The sequence below is a fragment of the Schistocerca serialis genome, chromosome 9, assembly GCF_023864345.2.
Source record: "Schistocerca serialis cubense isolate TAMUIC-IGC-003099 chromosome 9, iqSchSeri2.2, whole genome shotgun sequence".
Lineage (NCBI taxonomy): Eukaryota > Metazoa > Arthropoda > Insecta > Orthoptera > Acrididae > Schistocerca > Schistocerca serialis.
The window spans coordinates 334,019,331-334,039,418 of NC_064646.1; the positions used below are offsets into that span (position 1 = coordinate 334,019,331).

General features: G+C 45.0%; 1 pseudogene; it reads right to left on the reverse strand.

Annotated features, from left to right (window-relative positions):
- Positions 1-3,708: 3,708 nt before the first annotated feature.
- On the reverse strand, positions 3,709-3,826 carry LOC126419955 (5S ribosomal RNA; annotated as a pseudogene).
- Between the last annotated feature and the right edge of the window lie 16,262 nt (positions 3,827-20,088).

Here is a 20,088-nt window from a genome sequence, read left to right on the forward strand (position 1 = left end):
GCTTGCCTTCGTGTCTGTATGAAAGAGAAAGAATCACTTTGGAGTATACATATATCCTTAGCCTGCAAAGGCAACCCGTATAATGGAGCAAACCGTGTAGAAAAAATAGCTTTTCATGCTGCTTGCTAGAAAACGTCTGTAACTGAGTAAATAAGTTGTCCGGCAGAACATAGCCTCCTAGACCCACGTAGCTTTAATACGCTGCGCACAGTGTCCAGTTTATCTCGTCAGCTACAAATAACTTCTTGTCCAGAAGCAAAATAAAAATAAAGTATGCAACACATGTTGTTTAACTATCAGGGGGACATTAAGGAGCATGACTGCATTTCATACAGCTTTGTTCATTACCAAGATCTGAACAGCTGTATGTCATTTTTAAATAGCTCACTACATCCACTTCCTCTCGTTAGGTCATTGATCAAAAACTGATCACTGTTTACCATTCCATTAAACATAAAATCAATAAAAATTTAACGCAAAATTGAGTTGGACTCCTCCATACTAGCAAAATTGCAAATATATGCGGTAGCCTAATTTGACCAATTGGTGGAGTTTACAGTAAACCTGAGACGCCCTGCTAAACCCGCAGGACAGGACAGGTAGTTTAAGTTGTGGAAAGGGGCGAAAATAAGCGGCTGTCAGTTACACTCCAACATACAAATTTTTATTTGACCAAACATTACAAAATCCAAGAAAATTAAAAAAACACACACACATACGGCTTTAGTTTTGGAACTTAATTAACGGCTGAATGCGCCGTACAATCTCATTCCATAAGGGCAAGACGACTTTAATTTAAAAACGGCTAAAAGCCAATAACTTAAAGCTCAACCAAAATCATAAATTTAAAAGGCAAAGCCTTATCTTAAAACAGTTCCTGAATTAGGCTGAAGACCCAAAGAATCTGACACTTTAAGTGCAAACAACTTAAAATTCAAAATCAACTGAAGGCCCAACACTCAAAACTCAATAACATTAATTTTAAAAATGCCAAAGGCTTTACGTTAAACAGTTCTTAAATTAGGCTGAAAGTCCAAACCATCTGACGCCTTAAGGGCAAAACAATCTTAATCTAAAAGTCGGCTAGAAGCCACACAACAGGGAGATCGGTGGAACAACGTAGAAGGTATTGGCGTCCACAACCAATTATACATTGAGCTGTCAAACCATACACCGTGCTGGACAGCGACAACACGATAAGGAAAATAAACTGCCTGAATTTACGTCAATGGCCAGGGCAGGTAACTGGAACGTTAACGGGCACTAGGCAGAAGATTCCGCTGGTGCACTTCAATTCAAATAACCAGGTACAGTTAAACTCCACCGGAGGGTGGCTAAAATTTGCTACCTTGAAAACACACGTTGTTGCTCGCGGGAATATCCCAACAGCCGACAACGAACTGCAAACGACACAGTGTGAATAGCCGTGACTTGCTGGTAGATTAAGTTAAAACTCAGCTTTCATGTCCAGGATCGGTGAGCGACGAACCTTGTAGGAATGGGAATAGCAACACACATTCCGACACCGCATAGAGGCCGCCAGCGGACCCGGACAAAGTACGCGCCGTGGAGACTTCCTCGCTGCTCCACGCCAACCGAGCAACTGCTCAGGCCCAGAAACGTTGAAAGGACCAAATATACGTCGGTCGATGAGATGACCAACCGAATGACCAACCAACGGTCGTCCCGCTCCAATCACCCTCCGTCGGACAGTGCATGTGTGTCACCAGCGGTCGGCGAACACTGGCTGTCGGCGCCTCACCGGCGCTCCGTCCCGACTTCACTGCTGCTGCGTCCCGACTGCACTGCTGGTTCGTTTCCAACTCACTAGTCAGAGACACGACGACCCGGAAATACTATCAGTCGCTCCAGAGATGGTACGACAGTGTGCTTATCGATACGCGCTGCTGCTGGCGTTCACGGGCAAGTAATATAGGAAGTTAGTGACGCCAGTAAATGGAATAACAAACGAGGCGGCAGTACAGTAATAGAAGCTGACAAACAAAACGGCTCAAAACCAATGGAAACACGATGGCTATGCTACGATGTCATTCAGTAAACCTTATTCGGTTGATGGTCTTTGTATGAGTACACTGAACACCAGTGAAGAGGAGGTAGATTTGCTACTCACCTACGGAAAATGTAAGTCAGCAAAACTATCAAGGTCTGCTTTCACTGTCCAGAGGATACAGTTTCAAAGTTTTCCAGTACTTTAAGGTCACCCCTTGGGTCAGGAGGTCAGTGGGCATCAAAGTTGGGCAGCTGAGGCTGTGACATTAAAAGTGTCGGAGGACGAGCTCTGAGGGCTGGTGAGTATTTCAGTCTTATGCCCGTGGGCTTCTGTGGAACGGCGATGTTTGTAATAATATTTTATTAATGTGATACTACAACGACTACTGTGTTTTCTGGTACGCAGACAACGGGCCTGGCAGCTCGCTATGCGACGAATACTTGGCTCGGTACTCCGGCAGCTGACGCAGCTCGAGGCAGGTCATGGCGCACTGCCTGACACTGAGGTGGTGGTGCAGGGTGCGGCAGCCGGGGCCAGCGAGGCAGATCGCGAACGCGCCCCTATGGGTACGATGTGCATCAGCGCTCTCGAGATGGATGTGCGCTTAGACCTTTACCCACAGCACTCTGGATGGCGGTTGTCGTGAAGGTGGACGCCCAGCGCTCACGCAGCACACGCAGCGTACAGCCAGAATGGTGGTACACGCACAGCACGGGTGATGTCACTGATTCCCACCCAAGAAGCAGATGCCAGCTGCAGTCAGTCGACCTGGCCCTTCGCCAGAGGAGGCCACAGTAGACCCGCAGCTTCTGTATGTCATGGTTGTGATACGTCTGTAGCAGCAGCATGGAGCGTTAAAGTACAACCACAGCCTGCCGGCTGCTGTCTCGAAGTCTTCACACAGACAGCGAGCGAAACATCACGGTTAGTCAGCAGAAAACCCCTAAATACCACCGACCGCCATTCTGTCGGGATCGGTTATAAAAATGAAATGGGCAGACACCGTGGACGATGCGCCGGGTACGCAAGACATTTTAGCAGGTTAGGTGGCCATTTTCCCTCCTTTAACCAGAGGCGTCAGCTGTTCTGTCCACACCATGGTGCCTCAATTAAGGAAGGTTTTTCCCTGGCTTTGCATTTATTATTAGTACAAAAACTCCTTGGGGCAAATGATCTCGGATGTTGTATGTTATTACTCTCTATCAAAGAATTTGCAGAACGATATTCTGGGTACTGTTATACTGCACTATATGCGCTCCGTGCTGTGTGTCTGCCCGCTGTTTGAGAATGAGTCACGAGCGTTGCCCTGATTTTGAAAATTATAGTACTTTTACGAGTTCTATATTATGATTGTGATACATGGTCTGAATCGTTGTTCTCTTACCATCTGCGTCGAGCAATAAATTCGAAACTGTGTCACTGCACTGGGAAACAGGTTTGCTGTAGGCCAATACTTTGCTTACAAAATTGACCCGAAATTTTTAGTTGGTGTCATCCTATAAAAGCACTCCGTCTTCAGGCCACGAGTAGCCTTCCGGAACCATCCGACCGACGTGTCATCCACAGTCGAGGATGCGGATAGGAGGGGCGTGGGGTCAGCACACCTGTCGTTATGATGGTATTCTTGACCGAATCCGTTACTATTCGGTCGAGCAGCCCCTCAATTGGCATCACGTGGCTGAGTGCATCCCGAAAAATGGCAACAGCACAAGGCGGCCTGGATGGTCACCCATCCAAGTGCCGACCACGCCCGACAGCGCTTAACTTCGGTGATCTCACGGGAACCGGTGTATCCACTGCGGCAAGGCCGTTGTCTGGTGTCATCCTATAACAACCTCATATACGTAGGATATATTTACAAGTGTTTACATTTAGCAGTTACTGTTTAACAACTTCAGGCAGAGGGTTTTACTTCTGATTATCATTCTGTTCCTTAAAATCTAGTTTTACTCTCTAATTGATGTAATATGATAACAGTTATTACAAGAACGTCTAGTTGTTATTGTTCACATATGGCGTCACGTCAATCTGTGGGTATCATATGCGATGCCAGGTCTGAAGAACTGGCGATTTTACGCCTCAGGCGTAGGTAGAGAACACAAGTTCCTATACGGAACACGGTTATGCTAGTAGTAGAAACACTTATAGCAATAAAATTTCGGTGATGTTCTCGAAAAGTATGAATATGCTTGAACATCTGTTCCGTATGAACACAACTTACTACTTCTGTGATTGACTCATCGATCGAGTGTAGGAGTCCTGGATTTAAGGTTCTTTAAAAAAGGTTCGATTCCGGATTAGGGGGGGGGGGCACTCAAAGTCTGGTCAGGCCAGTACAACATTGGGGTTTACAACTTAATAATTGTGGTACCTATAATTGTTCAAGGTAACAATACTTAGCATCTGTTGCATCACAAGTCTCGCCATTGATCAAGATACCACTGTTCTATAGTTTGATCCTTTCCACACCCCTAATTTTCTCTTCCGCGTAACGATTGTTACAGTTTCTGGTGAAGAGATGGAATAAAGCCAGTGGAATCCTCAAATTACGGTTTAGGTCCTACCACTCTTCTATGACACTGTGTGGTGTCACATTCACCTACCAACAGTTATACCTCGCATGAACGTGTATCCATACGAACGATTGTAGCCGGACAAATGGTAACACCTTGTTTTGCAGTGCTACAAATCCTTTATTGTATTGACAGTATGTACATCGCACATCGCCTCGTTCCCTAATTATTAATACTTTTTTGGTTCGTGGTTGCAGCCATTTACTCATGGTTTCCCACTTCATCGGGTAAGGATGAATGGTGTAGCATAGATAATGTGCGTTTAGATTCACTACTGGAAATTTGATCGATATGACTAATCTCGCCTTATCTGTGGTAACATAGTTGTTCACTATGCTATAAAATGGCACTAAAACCCTTTGTGTCAATTCGACTACATGCTGAAGTCCTGTCGGAAAATCTCTCTGCGCTTTGCGTAATTCATCCAAAAACTGGTGCGGCGGTATCAACGCCGAACTGCATGATGTATGGCTTCTTGCAGACCTGCAATCTGAAGTCTTCCGTCATTAATATTCAAATGTGTGTGAAATCTTATGGGACTTAACTGCTAAGGTCATCATTCCCTAAGCTTACACACTACTTAACCTAAATTATCCTAAGGACAAACACACACACCCATACCCGAGGGAGGACTCGAACCTCCGCCGGTATCAGCCGCACAGCCGTCATTAATACTATATGCCAGTATCCGTAATAGTCTATCGATTGTCATCTTGTCGTCTAAGGTACTCTGTCGTTTCTGAGTGAGTGCCTGGTTGTTACTGGCTGTGGCTCCTATATTGTGCATAATTTCACTGAGTTGTTGGCTACCTCCGGTATCACTCAAGTATTGTTCAGTACATAACCTTCCAGAAACGAAAACTAACTTCAGCAATACTGACAGGCACTCTTGTTAAAGAGGCGTTACATGCGAATAATAAGCCTTGACAGGCAGAAAAGAAAAAAATTCAAAGAGATATACGGATTTTCTGCCCAAAAGCCTGCTTTTTTTAGTAAGTTTTTGAAGGTGACAAAGATTAAGATGTACTGCGTTTTACGTGTCTTGAAACATTTTCCTGCAGCAATCGAAGTGATGAATGAATTCATTGTACACGCTTTGAGTGGTGTGCACATCTGTCATGTCTTAAAAATGACGTGGAAAACATTTTTATGAGCATTTGGGTTGTGAGGATCTTATCGGGCATTCAGACGAATACAAATAAAAATTCTGCACATTACTGTCTGTCACAATATTACTATAAGAATAATAATACTATTTATGATTGTATATTTTGTATAGGAATTTGCTTTTAAAGAAGCTATGATAATTAAAGTCGATGTATTTTCAATTAAATGAACAGTTCTGAATCTAAATTAGATGATAAAGTCATGTGAGCCACCTTGCCCCAACTGCTCGGCGAATTTGTCCCGTAGGTAGGGTAGGTTAGTCTCACTCTTATTGCTGTGCTAAATACGTTGTTATGAACAGACAAACAGCGAGAGGGTTTAATTACTTAGTCGTAAAGGTGCTGAAAAAACGTGGAAATGTTTCTATATGAAAAGATCAATGGCAACATTTAAAAATAAACAATGGGTAAAAATCAAGAGAGGAAGGTGGACCAACCTGCCCTGCTCTCGGCTGTATTTAGATAAAGACCAACAAACATATTAACGAGGCTCACAGATCGAATGGAAAACTGAAGCACTGAAATAGGTAGCAAAAGTTTCTGGATATCAGAATTTTATTACTGGACCGGTGAACAACTGTCGGCCGATCGATAAAAATCGCAAACGTATGTAATCAGAGGACACAAGTGAAGGAAGGAAACGAGTAACTGAGGGCGAACGAGAGAGGTACTAATGATATCATATGGTAGCAGAACGTCAGCGCCGGCACGGAGCAGTCAGGGGGCCTGGAGGCCATCGCAGTTACCAGTTGTCATTGTTTCTTCGGAGGATCTTATTGTCGCAGCTAACGTGCAACCAGATTATTAACCGTTTCCTTGACTAATAGGAAGTCTGTTATCAATCCTTCTGAGGTCTGCAAGACGCATAAGTGTTAGGACCATTTTGACTGTACCAGCCTCGGAAATACATATTTACGACAGAAAAAACGGGCAGCAGTGAGGCAGGGCTCTTGTTGTGGGATTCATCTAACACTTCGGGTATAAAACAAAACGTCGTACTCCGCCGACTGTGCTCATCCGTACAGATACGGGCAGATGGGTTGAGACGCGCTGCTAAGTTGTGGAAAGGGGCCAAAATAAGCGGCTGTCAGTTACACTCCAACACACTACCTTTTATTCGATCAAACATTACAAGAGCCAAGAAAAATTTAAGGAAAAAAAACAACACATTTTTAGCTTTGGAACTTAATTAGCGGCTGAATGCACCGTACGATCTCCTGCCTTAAGGGCAAGACCACTTTAATTTAAAAACGACTGAAAGCCAATAACTTATAGCTCAACGAAAATCAGAAATTTAAAAGGCAAAGCCTCATCTTAAAACAGTTCCTAACTTACGCTAGAGGCCCAGAAAAACTAAGCGCAAACAACTTAAATTCTAAATCGGCTGAAGGCCCAACACTTAAGACTCAATAACATTAATTTTAAAAATGTCAAAGCTTTACGTAAAACAGTTCTTAATTAGGCTGAAGGCCCAAACCATCTGACACCTTAAAGGCGAAACAAACTAGAAGCCATACAAGTACAAACAACAAGAACAAACAAGAAAAGGCAGTACACCCAAGGGCGCTCCGAACTTCTGAGGGTCGGCCTGGAATTCAAACACTAACACTCGCTTAGGTGAGACAGGTAGTCGGCCCAACCATTGTCGATCCGACGACAACCGAACCGACAAACAGTCAACGGACGCACCGACATGATAACATCCGCTTCACCGGACCAGCACACAACAACGTAGAAGGTATTGGCGCCCACAACCAATTATACATTGAACTGTCAAACTACACACTGTGCTGGACAGCGACAACACGATGAGGAAAATACACTGCGTCAACGGCCAGGGCAGGTAACCGGAACGTTAACAGCCACAAGGCAGAAGATTCCGCTGGTGGACTTCAATTCAAATAACCAAGTACAGTTAAACTCCACCGGAGGGTGGCTAAAATTTGCCAACTTGAAAACACACGTCGTTGCTCGCGGGAATATCCCAACAGCCGACAGCGAACTCCAAACGACACAATGTGAACAGTCGTGACTTGCTGGTAGATTACGTCAAAACTCAACTTTCATGCCACGAACCTCGTAGCAATGGGAACAGCACCACATACTCCGACACCGTAGAGGCTGACAGTGGCCCGGGAAAACTACGCGCCGCGGAGATTTCCTCGCTTCTCCACGGCAACCGACCAACTCCAGGCCGGAAACGATGAAAGGACCAAGTATACATCGGCCGATGATACGACCAACCGAACGACCACCCCGCTCCAATCTCCCTCCGTCGGACAGTTCGTGTGTGTCGCCAGCGGTCGGCGAGCACTGGCCATCGGTGCCTCACCGGCGCTCCGTCCCCCGACTTCACTGCTGCTGCGTCCCGACTGCGCTGCTGGTCCGTCCCGAACTGACTGCCAGACACACGACGACCCGGAAATACTACCGGTCGCTCCAGAGATAGTACGACAGTGCGCTTATCGATACGCGCTGCTTGCTGCCGTTCACGGGCAAGTGAGGCAAGAAGTTAGTGACGCCAGTAAATGGAATAAGAAAACGAGGCGGCAGCACCGTAATAGAAGATGACAAACAATAACTGGGATAAACGCGAACCGTGCGCGGCTTATGGGTTACTTGAGTTAGGTTGCCAGGTACTAAATTCGTCTAATTGTCAGAAGCACTTCTCTGGTCTCTCTGGTGTATTCTGGGCGAAGGGTGGTTAAAACTTATCGCAATCACTCCCACGCAATTGAGGGCACCATCCTGGTGCAAATTACCAACACCTCAATGAATTGCAACCAGCAAAATGTAGTGGCAATCCCTCCATAGTGGGACATCGTTACTGCCTGTGTGGTAGCTATCCGCCGTTCGTCCTCGAAACACAAATAAAATGAATAGCCAAATTATGGTCAAAATCAGTTAATATCTTTGCTAGCCTCAGTCAAGGGCCTTGCAGTAGTAGTAACCCTGGTTCCCGTCAGATCACCGAAGTTCAGCGCTGTCGGGCTCGGCCAGCACTGAGATGGGTGATAATCTGGGTCTACCGAGCACTGTTGGCAAGCGGGGTGCTCTCAGCCTTGTGGAGCTACTTGACTGACAAGTGGCGGCTTCGGTCACGAAAGCTGACAACAGCCGGGAGAGTGCTGTGCTAACCACGTGAGCCTCCTCCACATACGCATCCAGTGACGCATATCGGCTGAGGATGACGCGGTGGCCGATCGGTACCGTTGGGCCTTTCGAGACCTATTTCGTCGTATTAGGAGTGTGAGTATTGCTAACCTCGAAGACTTGTTAAACATAACTTAATTACGATGTGGCGATAGTAGTTTGATACCCCAGAAGATTGTAACGTCATATACTGGCGAGTAACGCACTAACTGGGATCCCATTGCCAAAATCAAAGGAAAATAGTTTCTCCCACTGTTATTCTAATTGCATAACTGATAGGCTAGCCAACAGGATCTCCAATATGTTCAACAAGCTAAAATACAGAGCATCACGCTATCAGAGTTCAGTTCAACGCCTATTTACCTGAAGTTTTAATGTAAGGCTCTGTAAGAACCGTAATAATTATTCCACAACCTACAACAGGACACCATTTGCTGCATAAGGGCACATTCCGGAATTAAAGGAAGAGGAGTAGTAGATATTTCCGGTCTGGAAGACACCACCGCTTGATATATTGAAAGGTTCCTTCTGTTTCGTTATCCATCGTTACCTTTTTGTATCTTTCTTCCTCTGTTTCCTTCTATCCATGCTAGAGCGTGCCGGACATGGGTGTGGCCAAGTCGCCTCATTGACACATGCTTGCCCGCTTGATACATTGCTCGCAAGGATTGAATTTAGGGGGCCGGCCCGACATTTAGTTAAATGATCTGATGATTACTGTGCAACGGATGGGGATTGTAATGATCATCAAATTCATGAAATTGCTCTCGACACGGGGCTGGAGTTTGTAATGACCGCTAAATCCATGACATCCAGTTTATAGGTCATTTATTGTCTAGATCCCAAAAATTTTATAAATATGGCATTTATTATCTATATTCCCCAAAACTTTACAAATTTAATAATTGCAGCAAACAAAGTCAAGTTATATATCTTCTAGTTTTGTTTCGCACTGAAGGTGCTTGAACTAATAGGCATCTCGTTTCTACTTAAGCACTGGGAAAGAGGATGGGACTACGTTGCTGCCCTTGTGATCCGTCTGCTGGGACTGTGATCGAAATTCGCACCCAAGATTACTACTAGGACCGAATAAAAAAAAATTCTCTTTGGCGGAAAAAGAGGAGAAAAAAGTACACACAAACATCTCCCATATTCACAAAAGAAAGCAAATTCTTAAAAAATAAAACATCCTGTGAAATACGGCACACGCGGATAACCAATTAACAGCACACGTAAGCATGCTCACATCAACTAATTTCCAAGAACGAACTGGTAGCTCGCTGGTAGTGCAATTCGGTGCCACGTGGGCGACCGATACCAACAGCTAATTTCTTTGTACTCACCCCTCTGTTCGTTCTCGCTTTCCATACTATACAATCATTCACACGCTCAACCTATTCATTATCAAAGTAGTTAGGACGTGCTGCTTGCAAATGGGGGTTAGAAAGGAACCGTGATCAAAATTTATGAAATAGCCTAGAAAAATTTTACGTCACACGCTTAGAACCTTAAGTATGTCACACACGCATCTCCTACCAGGTTTCACACGGGATCGTCATCCAAATTACTCATCAGCTGTTACGACCACGTGTTAACTAGGTGGGGTGAGGCCCCAGGTTACTTTAACATTGCAAAAATACTGCTTCTAAAAGTGAAACTATACAATATTTTTAGAGCTATTGCTGCTCTCGTGTGCTGAAGGCGCCAAGTGATTGCAGCACTACAAAGGGATAACGCGAGCCCCCATGCTCGCCTCTGAAAAAAAAAACCCAACTGACAACTTTAATTGTAAAAGCAAAATTTCTTAAAAAATGAATGAATGGCCGTAACGACACGTTAACTATTTCAGTCCTGAAAAAGAGCGGATTAGTAACAGTGTAAAACATAATACCTCATCCCACGATGAAATTGGCGCCAAAGACGGAGATTGCCTTCGATTCCGTCCGCTCGGTTCAGCCGCTACCCCAAGAGTGACTATCATGGCGGCTCTCAACGGCCGTTCCCTTACATGGAGGGGAGGGGGACTTGTTACCAGCTCCGGACTACCCCTGGCAAACTGGCTTAGGTTGGCACTAACCGACCTACAGGGTGACCACATCTCTGCCTTGCCACTATTAGCAGACTTAATACAAACCCGAAACTTAATCAACCCAAGGCAACGTAGTGGGATTAGGGAAAGGAAGTCCATTCATGTAATTATGAATTGAATTAAATAAACAGGTAGTCTACCTCTTCACTCGAGATATCCCACTATTTAAACTAAAAAAAATGTTGGAAGTGTATTCAATATAATGCAACACAAACTAATTGTAACTCTCAATATTGTGCATAATGGAACCCAAGTTACCAGTCTCATGTGTTGAGTAGAGTTTAAGCCAGGGAAGTGTGGAACAAAGAATGACAGGAATTCCGCTGATGCACAGGAAAATTTCATGCTCACAAACATATTCTTCGCTACCAAATCTTCAGTGCTGTGAGGAAGAGGTGGCGACGACTAAATCTGGTTATTGTGTTAGAGTCTTCAATAACTTCTTTATTATTGAAGGGAATTACAAAGTACAGTGACGCTTATACGTGTCTTCAGGCAACCTGGACTCTGCGTTTTTGTGAGGAGGAGGGCAAAAATAGCGGACACCAAAAACACAACGCATTACCGTGCTTAATAATGCGTAGGGAAGCCCGTTTGCATTCAATATGGTTTACAGTCGTCTCGGAATGGACAAATACAGGTCCTGTATCGTTTTCAAGGGAATCTGGTACCACTTTTCCTGCAAAAGAGTGGCAATTTCAGATAACGATGATGGATGTGGGCAGCAATGACGCATCCTCCTCTCTAAAGTAGATCACAATGGCTGAATATTATTGAGATCTGGTGACAGTGGTGGCCCAGAGACATACGACAATTCATCATAATTTTCACAAAGTCACTGCTGGGCGATGTGAGCTGCATGAACAGGAGCTTTATCGGAACAGCGCATCACCGTTACGGAACAAAGAATTGAGCCTGCAATGGACCAGTGGGGTAACACGATATGGGTACTCAAACCAGCACCGAACCCCACCATGTTGCACCCTTGGGAGGTTAACTAGGCCAGAAGTGGGAAACAGTGTGGAACAAGACTCATCCCAGCGAATGACTTTCTTCCATTGCTGCATCGGTAGTTTTCGTCTTGCACGCATTTGGGTCTCTGATATGTGGTATTGGAATTTCGGCTCGCCTTGCAATTCCGTTCTTCTGCAGGTCCCTCAGTGCTGTTTTGGTGCTGACAGGGTTCGGGAGTGCGGCATTCAAATGTTCAAATGTGTGTATTCCTAAGGGACCAAAGTGCTGAGGTCATCGGTCCCTAGACTTACACACTACTTTAACTAACTTATGCTACGAATTACAAACACACCCGTGCCCGAGGGAGTACGACATTCAGTTCTGCACTGACTATTGTAGCTGTCGTCCGTTATTTTTCACCACGATTCTCTTAAATGATCTTTTGTCACCATCACTCAACACACATTTTGAGCCGCGCGGGGTAGCCGTGCGTTCTGAGGCACCTCGCCACGGTTCGCCCGTCTCCCCTCCGTCGGAGGTTCGAGTCCTCCATCGGGCATGGGTGTGTGTTTTGTCCTTACCGTAAGTTAGTTTAAGTTAGGTTAAGTAGTGAGTAAGCTTAGGTACCGATGGCCTGAGCAGTCTGGTTCCATAGTAACTTACCACAAATTTCCTAATTTCCACACATTTTCGTCCGCGTTGTGACTTTGCGGATGATGGTTTCCCGCTTTACCTGTACCGGTGTAAATACTCGATAGGATGTCTCTTGAAACCCCAAACACTTGGTCCATCTCGGTTAGCGAAGCACACACCATACGAGCCCGACCAAGAGGCCCTAGTTCGAATTTGCTGAGACCCGACATAACGCACTCACAACTATACATCTCTGACCACGACTGACTCTTACAACACATGGAGGAAATCGCACAAGTGTGGAACCGGCAGACTTGGTCAGCATGTGAATTTATGTTCAAGCACGCATTCTCACGGTGTTTCCATATTCTTGTCCAACATTCGTTAGAGGGGCGATACAAGATAGCGAGTAACTGGTAAGTATCTGCAAAAAGCTCATTTGATTTCTCTGTGATAGTTGTTATTTACTTTCTAAGATACTAGTAAAAAATAAATCTTAACAGTATCTTGCGTTGGTAGCGGTATAGCCTTAGAAAAGCAGACTTTGCAGCACTTGCAGTGCAGGATCAGACTAGAGAGGCGGAACTTTCATAGTCCAAAAGAGATCAAATGTCCTACGCTATGGACAATTCATTTGTGAAGAGCATTGTCATTTCTACAATAAAACCACTCACATAATATACAATTAACGCGTTTAATAAAAATAAGTGGTGACTAAAGAAATACTGCTAAAGGTGTTTCATGCTATGTCCAACTTCAGGCAACTGACCGACTGGAAACGAATAGTATTATCGACAGGTACCATTCCATGACGCAGGTCGCAGTTATTCAGTGATGAAGAGGCTTGCGAAGGATACGCTAGAGTGGAGAGCTGCAATAGACCATGCTTCGAACTGAATGTAACAACGACACAACTCTATTATTAGTCGCAGAAATCGGAATATGGCTCTGAGCACTATGGGGCTTAACATCTGAGGTCATCAGTTCCCTGGAACTTAGAACTACTTAAACCTAACTAACCTAAGGACATCTCACACACCCATGCCCGAGGCAGGATTCGAACCTGCGACCGTAGCGGTCGCGCGGTTCCAGACTGAAGCGCCTAGAACCGCTCGGCCACTCCGGCCGGCAAATCGGAATAACTGGCGTTCACTCTGCGAAACTGTAGAAAAAAGTGTTTCTTCCACGCCTGTAGACGATCGTGTATACTACTGAAAAATTAGAAGAAAACTTGCATAATCAATTACTCACTTCAGCAGGACACTAAACCAAACTGTTGTGTAAACTAGAATGATGGAAAGCTTGTAAAATTTATGCCCTGACATTCGACAGCGTCAACAAGAAGTGGCATTTACAAACATAAATCGCTCGCTGCCTGGGGACCACTTTCACTGTGCTACGGACTTATTTACTGCCTCGACGACTCTAAGCGTGATCCGAAGACGACGCTACACCCGTTTCGCGCGAAGTTTATGTGGCGCGAGCCAGTAAGCTCAGCGTATTTCTCAACAAAGCTAAAAGCTGTGGAAGCTAACTTGGTCACATGACTGGGTAAAACTTCATTCCAATTCAGAGGAATCCCCTATATCAGCTTGCAGTGCACGGAAAGCGATCGCAAGAAACGCCCCTGCTAGCAACCGTGGCGGCTTGCAGTGAACTTCAACAATCTGATTGATGGTGAGAAGAGGGAATGAGAAGTGAAAAGTGTATTGGATAAAATGACGGAAACTGCAAGTAAAATGTTAGGTTTGAGTGTGCCGTAGAGTCCGAAACTACCGTTGTGGGGATACGAAAGCCGAGTAGAGAGGAGGTTTTAGTATCGCTCTAGAAAGAAAGAAGCAGAGGGGTACACTATAAACATCCTATTGATGATATGTCTAAATGTGGAATTACGTAGCAATTTCTGCTATATTATATAAGATGTTCACAAAAAGACGGGATTTAGCCCAAACCGTAGAGCGCTGATTGTCTACGACCTAAGCACAAGTTACATACTTCCATTTTCAAAATGCTGTACAAGGAGAACCACTGCTCAGAGTGACGTCAAATGTCAACTGACTATTATTATCCCAGACGGAACGTCGTGGAACACAAAAATTAGCCAAAATTTTACCTCTAGATAGCTTCAAAATGGTTCAAATGGCTCTGAGCACTATGGGACTTAACATCTGAGGTCATCAGTCCCCTAGAACTTCGGACTACTTAAACCTGACTGATCTAAGGACTTCACACACATCCATGCCCGATACAGGATTCGAACCTGCGACCGTAGCGGTTGCGCGGTTCCAGACTGAAGCGCCTAGAACCGCTGGGCCACATCGGCCGGCACTAGATAGCTCGGTAAGGGTTTTGTGGTGTGCGTGCTGTAAGACCTTCAGTACACACACCATCAGATTATTTGAGTTGTCGCACTAACGAAGTAGGCGAGTTTCAGCAATATGTCTCGTGGTCTTATTGTGGCGTGTTTATCTTCTGCCGTTAGGTCAGACGATAGAAATGTCACTTGCACGCTTAGAGTAGCAGATTGACCGTGACCAACTTTAAACAGAACTTGATTAATTTTCACACACATTAATTGAAATAATAACAAGCATAAAAATTACTCAACTTGGTTCTGGATGCTATTTACAATTGACAGTCTGAAGTTCCTTTGGTCTTGGTACATTAATCTTATTCTCACATATATTTCTGATACTTGACAGAAGTGTCTATATATTTATCTTCATGGCTATGTACAGGAATATGGTAATCTTATTGGGCGCAGACTGAAACTTGACTATAGACTGGTACAGACAAATGTAGAAATCGTACAGACTGGTACAGACAAATGCAGACTGACTAATCGGAGGTCTGTACACTCGTTATAATACCTCACGCGTTCATGTATCACTGCGGGAGTGTGATCCGCAAGGAGAAAAGGTTCTACTTTAGCAGCAATCTCATTGGCTGCGTTATATATTAATACGCGGATCGGCGGAAGCAGAATTTCGTCCGTCCCTATGGGAGCGCCATCTCGTGGTGCGAAGACGGACGAGAGCTGCGCCTGCGCTGTTGTGCTTAGCGGGGCGCGCTCTAGTGGGAAAGCTGTGTACGCGTTGACTACGCGGAACTATGTACACAACAGGTTTGAATGTGAATGGTGTTCGTAACAAATGACAGATGAATCGCTGTACGATATCAATGGTTTGAGCTGCACACATCATCCGTGATGTTAAATGTGTACGACTGCACATGTTTGGCAATGAACGGTTGTGGCACTGCTAATTAGGAAAGCACACCCACAAGGCAAGGTCGTAGCACATCGGATGAGAAAAATCTGTTCTTAATTGTCCTGAGCCCAAAACTGCATGAAAAGCACTATGACATCAGTTTTTAAGTGTCCGGGGCCAAAAACCGCGTAAACAGCTAAATGGTATCGCTCTCTAACTGTCAAGACTGGTGCAAGAGACGTTCAGTATGCTGTCCACTGTCTTCTGCCACAAGTTGAAATCGAGAAACATCACAATCCACAACAGATCAATGTGTCTCCCGGGGGTCAGTTCAGGATGCGTTGCGCACTGCGGGCCTCCTATTCAGCTACATTCGTAACTGGAGCACTGAGCAAAACATCTTTCAGATAGGGTGTTGTGTGCTGTCCTTAGGTTAGTTAGGTTTAAGTAGTTCTAAGTTCTAGGGGACTGATGACCATAGATGTTAAGTCCCATAGCGCTCAGAGCCATTTGAACCATCTTTCAGATAACCCCACAACCAGAAGGCACACGAATTAAGATTAAGTGATCTGGACGGCCAGGCTTTAGGGAAATGGTGGCTGACAATTTCTAACACTTCCGAAATGTGGCCGCTGCAACCTCTTCACTGGCTGTACAATGTCACGAGGAGCGCCATCTGACACAAAAATGATGCTACCCATACATCCACGCCGTTGAAGGGTTGGAATGACGATGGTGCGCTGAAGTTTCTCTTAGCGTTTACCAGTGACGGTACAGGTAACAGTACCATAAGGATTCATCTCCTTGAAAACATACTGTCCTAAGATAAACTATGCCATCAATCGATACCAGACAGTCACTTTTTGAGCCGTGTGCGGCTCGTGTTCGTGCCATTTATTGTTTGTCATCTTCTTTTGCGGTACTGCCGCCTCATTTTCTTGTTCCATTTACTGGCGTCACTAACTTCTGCCTTACTTGCCCGTGAGTGGCAGCAGCAGCGCTTATCGATAAGTGCACTGTCGTACCATCTTTGGAGCGACCGATAGTATTTCCGGGTGGTCGTGTGTCTGGAAGTCAGTTGGAGACGGACCAGCAAGACGGTCGGGACGCAGCAGCAGTGCAGGCGGGGACGGAGCCTGCAAGATCCCCTCGCTTCTAAACTGACACTGTTATTACTCAGCTTAGCCGCGAGCCCGTAGAGGGTGGTATATGTGACGTGCAGTATGACTCGTCAGCATTTCCACCCGGAATTTGCGAGTGTAAGTCGGACCTTCCTTGATCCGCCTTGGTGGGTCGTGTCGTCGGATTTCCTCCTACCTGTGCGCGGTGCAGCTCTCGTAAATGTCGTCCCGTGCAGATTCTTCATTGGCGCATTGGCTGTCTCTGTCGGTGGAAGCTAATTATCTGATATTGCTGTCGATCAACTTTGGGGAATCTATTTACTCGAAATTAACGTTCAGAATGCCGTAATATTACTTTTATTCCTATTAGATCAATAATGAAACACTCATGTCACAAACTACTCGTAACCGGGGGCATGGCTACCATTGAACAAGGCAGGAAGAGCTCTTAACGCCGACTGCCGACTTTGGCTCGCAGTCCGTATCTGTTACTAGTTATATTTCGTGGTTTTCCGCTAAAGTTCGTACTTACTAAGATATGCATTTGTTAATGAACGGGTGTGAATTTTAACGGGGCAAAATTATGATAAATAGTTTTAAACATCCAGATGCTCCTCCTAGTATTCATGTTGACACAAATGACTTTAATTATTAGATATAAATAAACAAAATCGGTGACTTTGGCGCCAAGATGGCGGTACTTCCCGTCATTGGTATTTCCCAGGCTGACGCTTGTTGCTGCGGTCCAGCGCTGAGCCCCACCCCATTACGCGCGACGTATGGTGGCTTCGTCACCTAGCCAGCCAGCGTGGGAAATTCTCTCCGATTCATGGCCGGCTACGGACTACAGCACATCCGAACTATCGTGAATACATCAATAAGAGACAATAATTTAATACTGGTAATTTTGTCTTCCTCACGTAAGAGGCACCCACCTTACAAGCCCCAGTGAGGTCGGCACAGCCCGGTACCAGCGGAGACGACCGTTGGTTCGTCTTTCGGCCGGCCGTCTCAGTCGACGACGGCTTGGATCCTCTAGACGAACGCCGTTTTCCCAGTTAGCATGTGGTTGGACCTTGTTGGTTCGTTGGAACAGCATCAACGCAGTCTCCACATTGCGAAGCCAGGCCGGGGCTTTTGGCGGCGGGCACAAGCTGTTCCATCTGGAGGCGCTAGCTATGATGGCGACTTTTCGCTTTCTTCTGAAGCAGGATCCTCAAGTTGAGTAATTAGTTACCTGCTCTTCAAACTCAACTGTTACCATTTGTTCGTTGTTTGTAGATTGTTGTTTTCTCAGCCCATGACGCGTGTTATAACGAGTTGTGTTCTCTTGCCTAGAATCTGCAGCCTCCGGTAGTGACTTGACAGTTGTGACTTGTGTTTTCGGAATCTTTTAAACTCGTGTTGAGTGATGTTTGATGCCTTCATCTTTGTGAGGCCCAGTTTGAAGTTATTGGTATCTCGGTGTACTCTTCATCGGCCGATATTTTCCATTATCTGTGCAGTTGGATGTGACCGTTGGAAATCGGTCAGATTGTCCATCGGTCGTGAACCGTCCATTGGTTGTGTTGTCTTCCGGTTAAGAGAGTGTCGGTCGGGCTGCCTGTTACACCTAAGCTGTGTTAGTCTTACTTCCCCAGGCCGACCCTTGGAACATTCTGAGAGCCGCTCCTTCTGTTTTACATAGTCATTTCCTTTTATTTTTACGTACTGTGTGTGGCCTTCAGCCGAGGTTTATTTAAATTGCAAGGCTGTTCTTTTAGGCCTTAAGCCGTAAAATTGTTTTGACATGGTGTGTGGCTTTCAGTCGAGTTTTACTCTCTCTTAAATTAAAATTTCAAAATTTTCATGATTGTCCTTAGGTCATAATATTGGTATTCTTCAGTTTGTGTCCTTCAGTCGAGTTTAATTTCACAGAAACTAAAAATTAAAAATTTTGTCTCGCCCTTAAGTCATAAGATTCTTACTCTTTAGTATGTGGCCTTCAGGTGAATTTTAATCTCTCTTAACCTAAAAGTTTAAAAACTTGGGGTGTCGTCTTAAGTCATAACATTGTTATTCTTTAGTATGAGGCCTTCAGCCGAGTTTGCATGAAATGTTTTAAGCTAAGGCGCTCAGCCTGTTAAATTTAAAGCCCTTCCTCCTAGTCACTGGACTCGCATTCAAGAGGACGACGGTTCAATCCCGAGTCCGGCCATCCTGATTTAGGCTTTCCGTGATTTCCCTAAATCGCTCCAGGCACATGCCGAGATGGTTCCTTTGAAGGAGCACGGCTGATTTCCTTCTCCGTCCTTCCCTAATCCGGTGAGACCGATGACCATGCTGTTTGGTCTCTTCCCCTCCCCTAAAAAGAACCCAACCTTGTTCCTAGTCTTTAAGCCGTTACATTGTTTGGTTAATATGCGGCCTTGAGTGGGTTTTCAGCCTATTTAGAATTAACACTGAAAATCGTTGATTTGGCCTTAAGTCGTAACACTGTTCTCGCTTAATGTGTGGTCTTCAGCCTATTTTTATTTAAGTAAAAAAAAATTTTGAAAGAAGTGAAACTTCCAGAACAACTCCTGCACCTCAAGTCCTTGCTTAGCGCTTGGGCGTTGGATTTTCGTATGTGGCTTTCAACCGATTTAAATCAAATCAAAGGAGCTCGTTCGTTAAAACCTTGAGAGTTTTTAATTCTTGCTTATGTTATTATGTGTTTTGACTAATAAAATTTATATGTTGAGTGTAACTGACAGCAACTTATTTTGGCCCCTTTCCACAAAATAACCTCACTCGCTCTGTCCTGCTAGGACAGGGATCTCATCTTTGAAGAATAAACTGCTACCGTCTGATGGACGTACGGATTTTCCATAGCCCATATTCTGCAATTCTGCGTAATAACGTGTCATCGGAGATGTAAATGGGCTTCGTCTGTCCACATAATGTTACATGGCCATTAATAGTTCACTTTCATGCCAGCAAGAAATTCCAGAGCGAATGTTTGTCTTTCTAGCAGGTCAGAACGAAGCTAGTCCTGAACATGGGTGATTTTGAAACTTCCTGGCAAATTAAAACTGTGTGCCGGACCGTGACTCGAACTCGGGGCCTTCGCCTTTCGCAGGCAAGTGCTCTACCAACTGAGCTACCCAAGTACGACTCACGCCCTGTGCTCACAGCTTTACTTCTGCGAGTACCTCGTT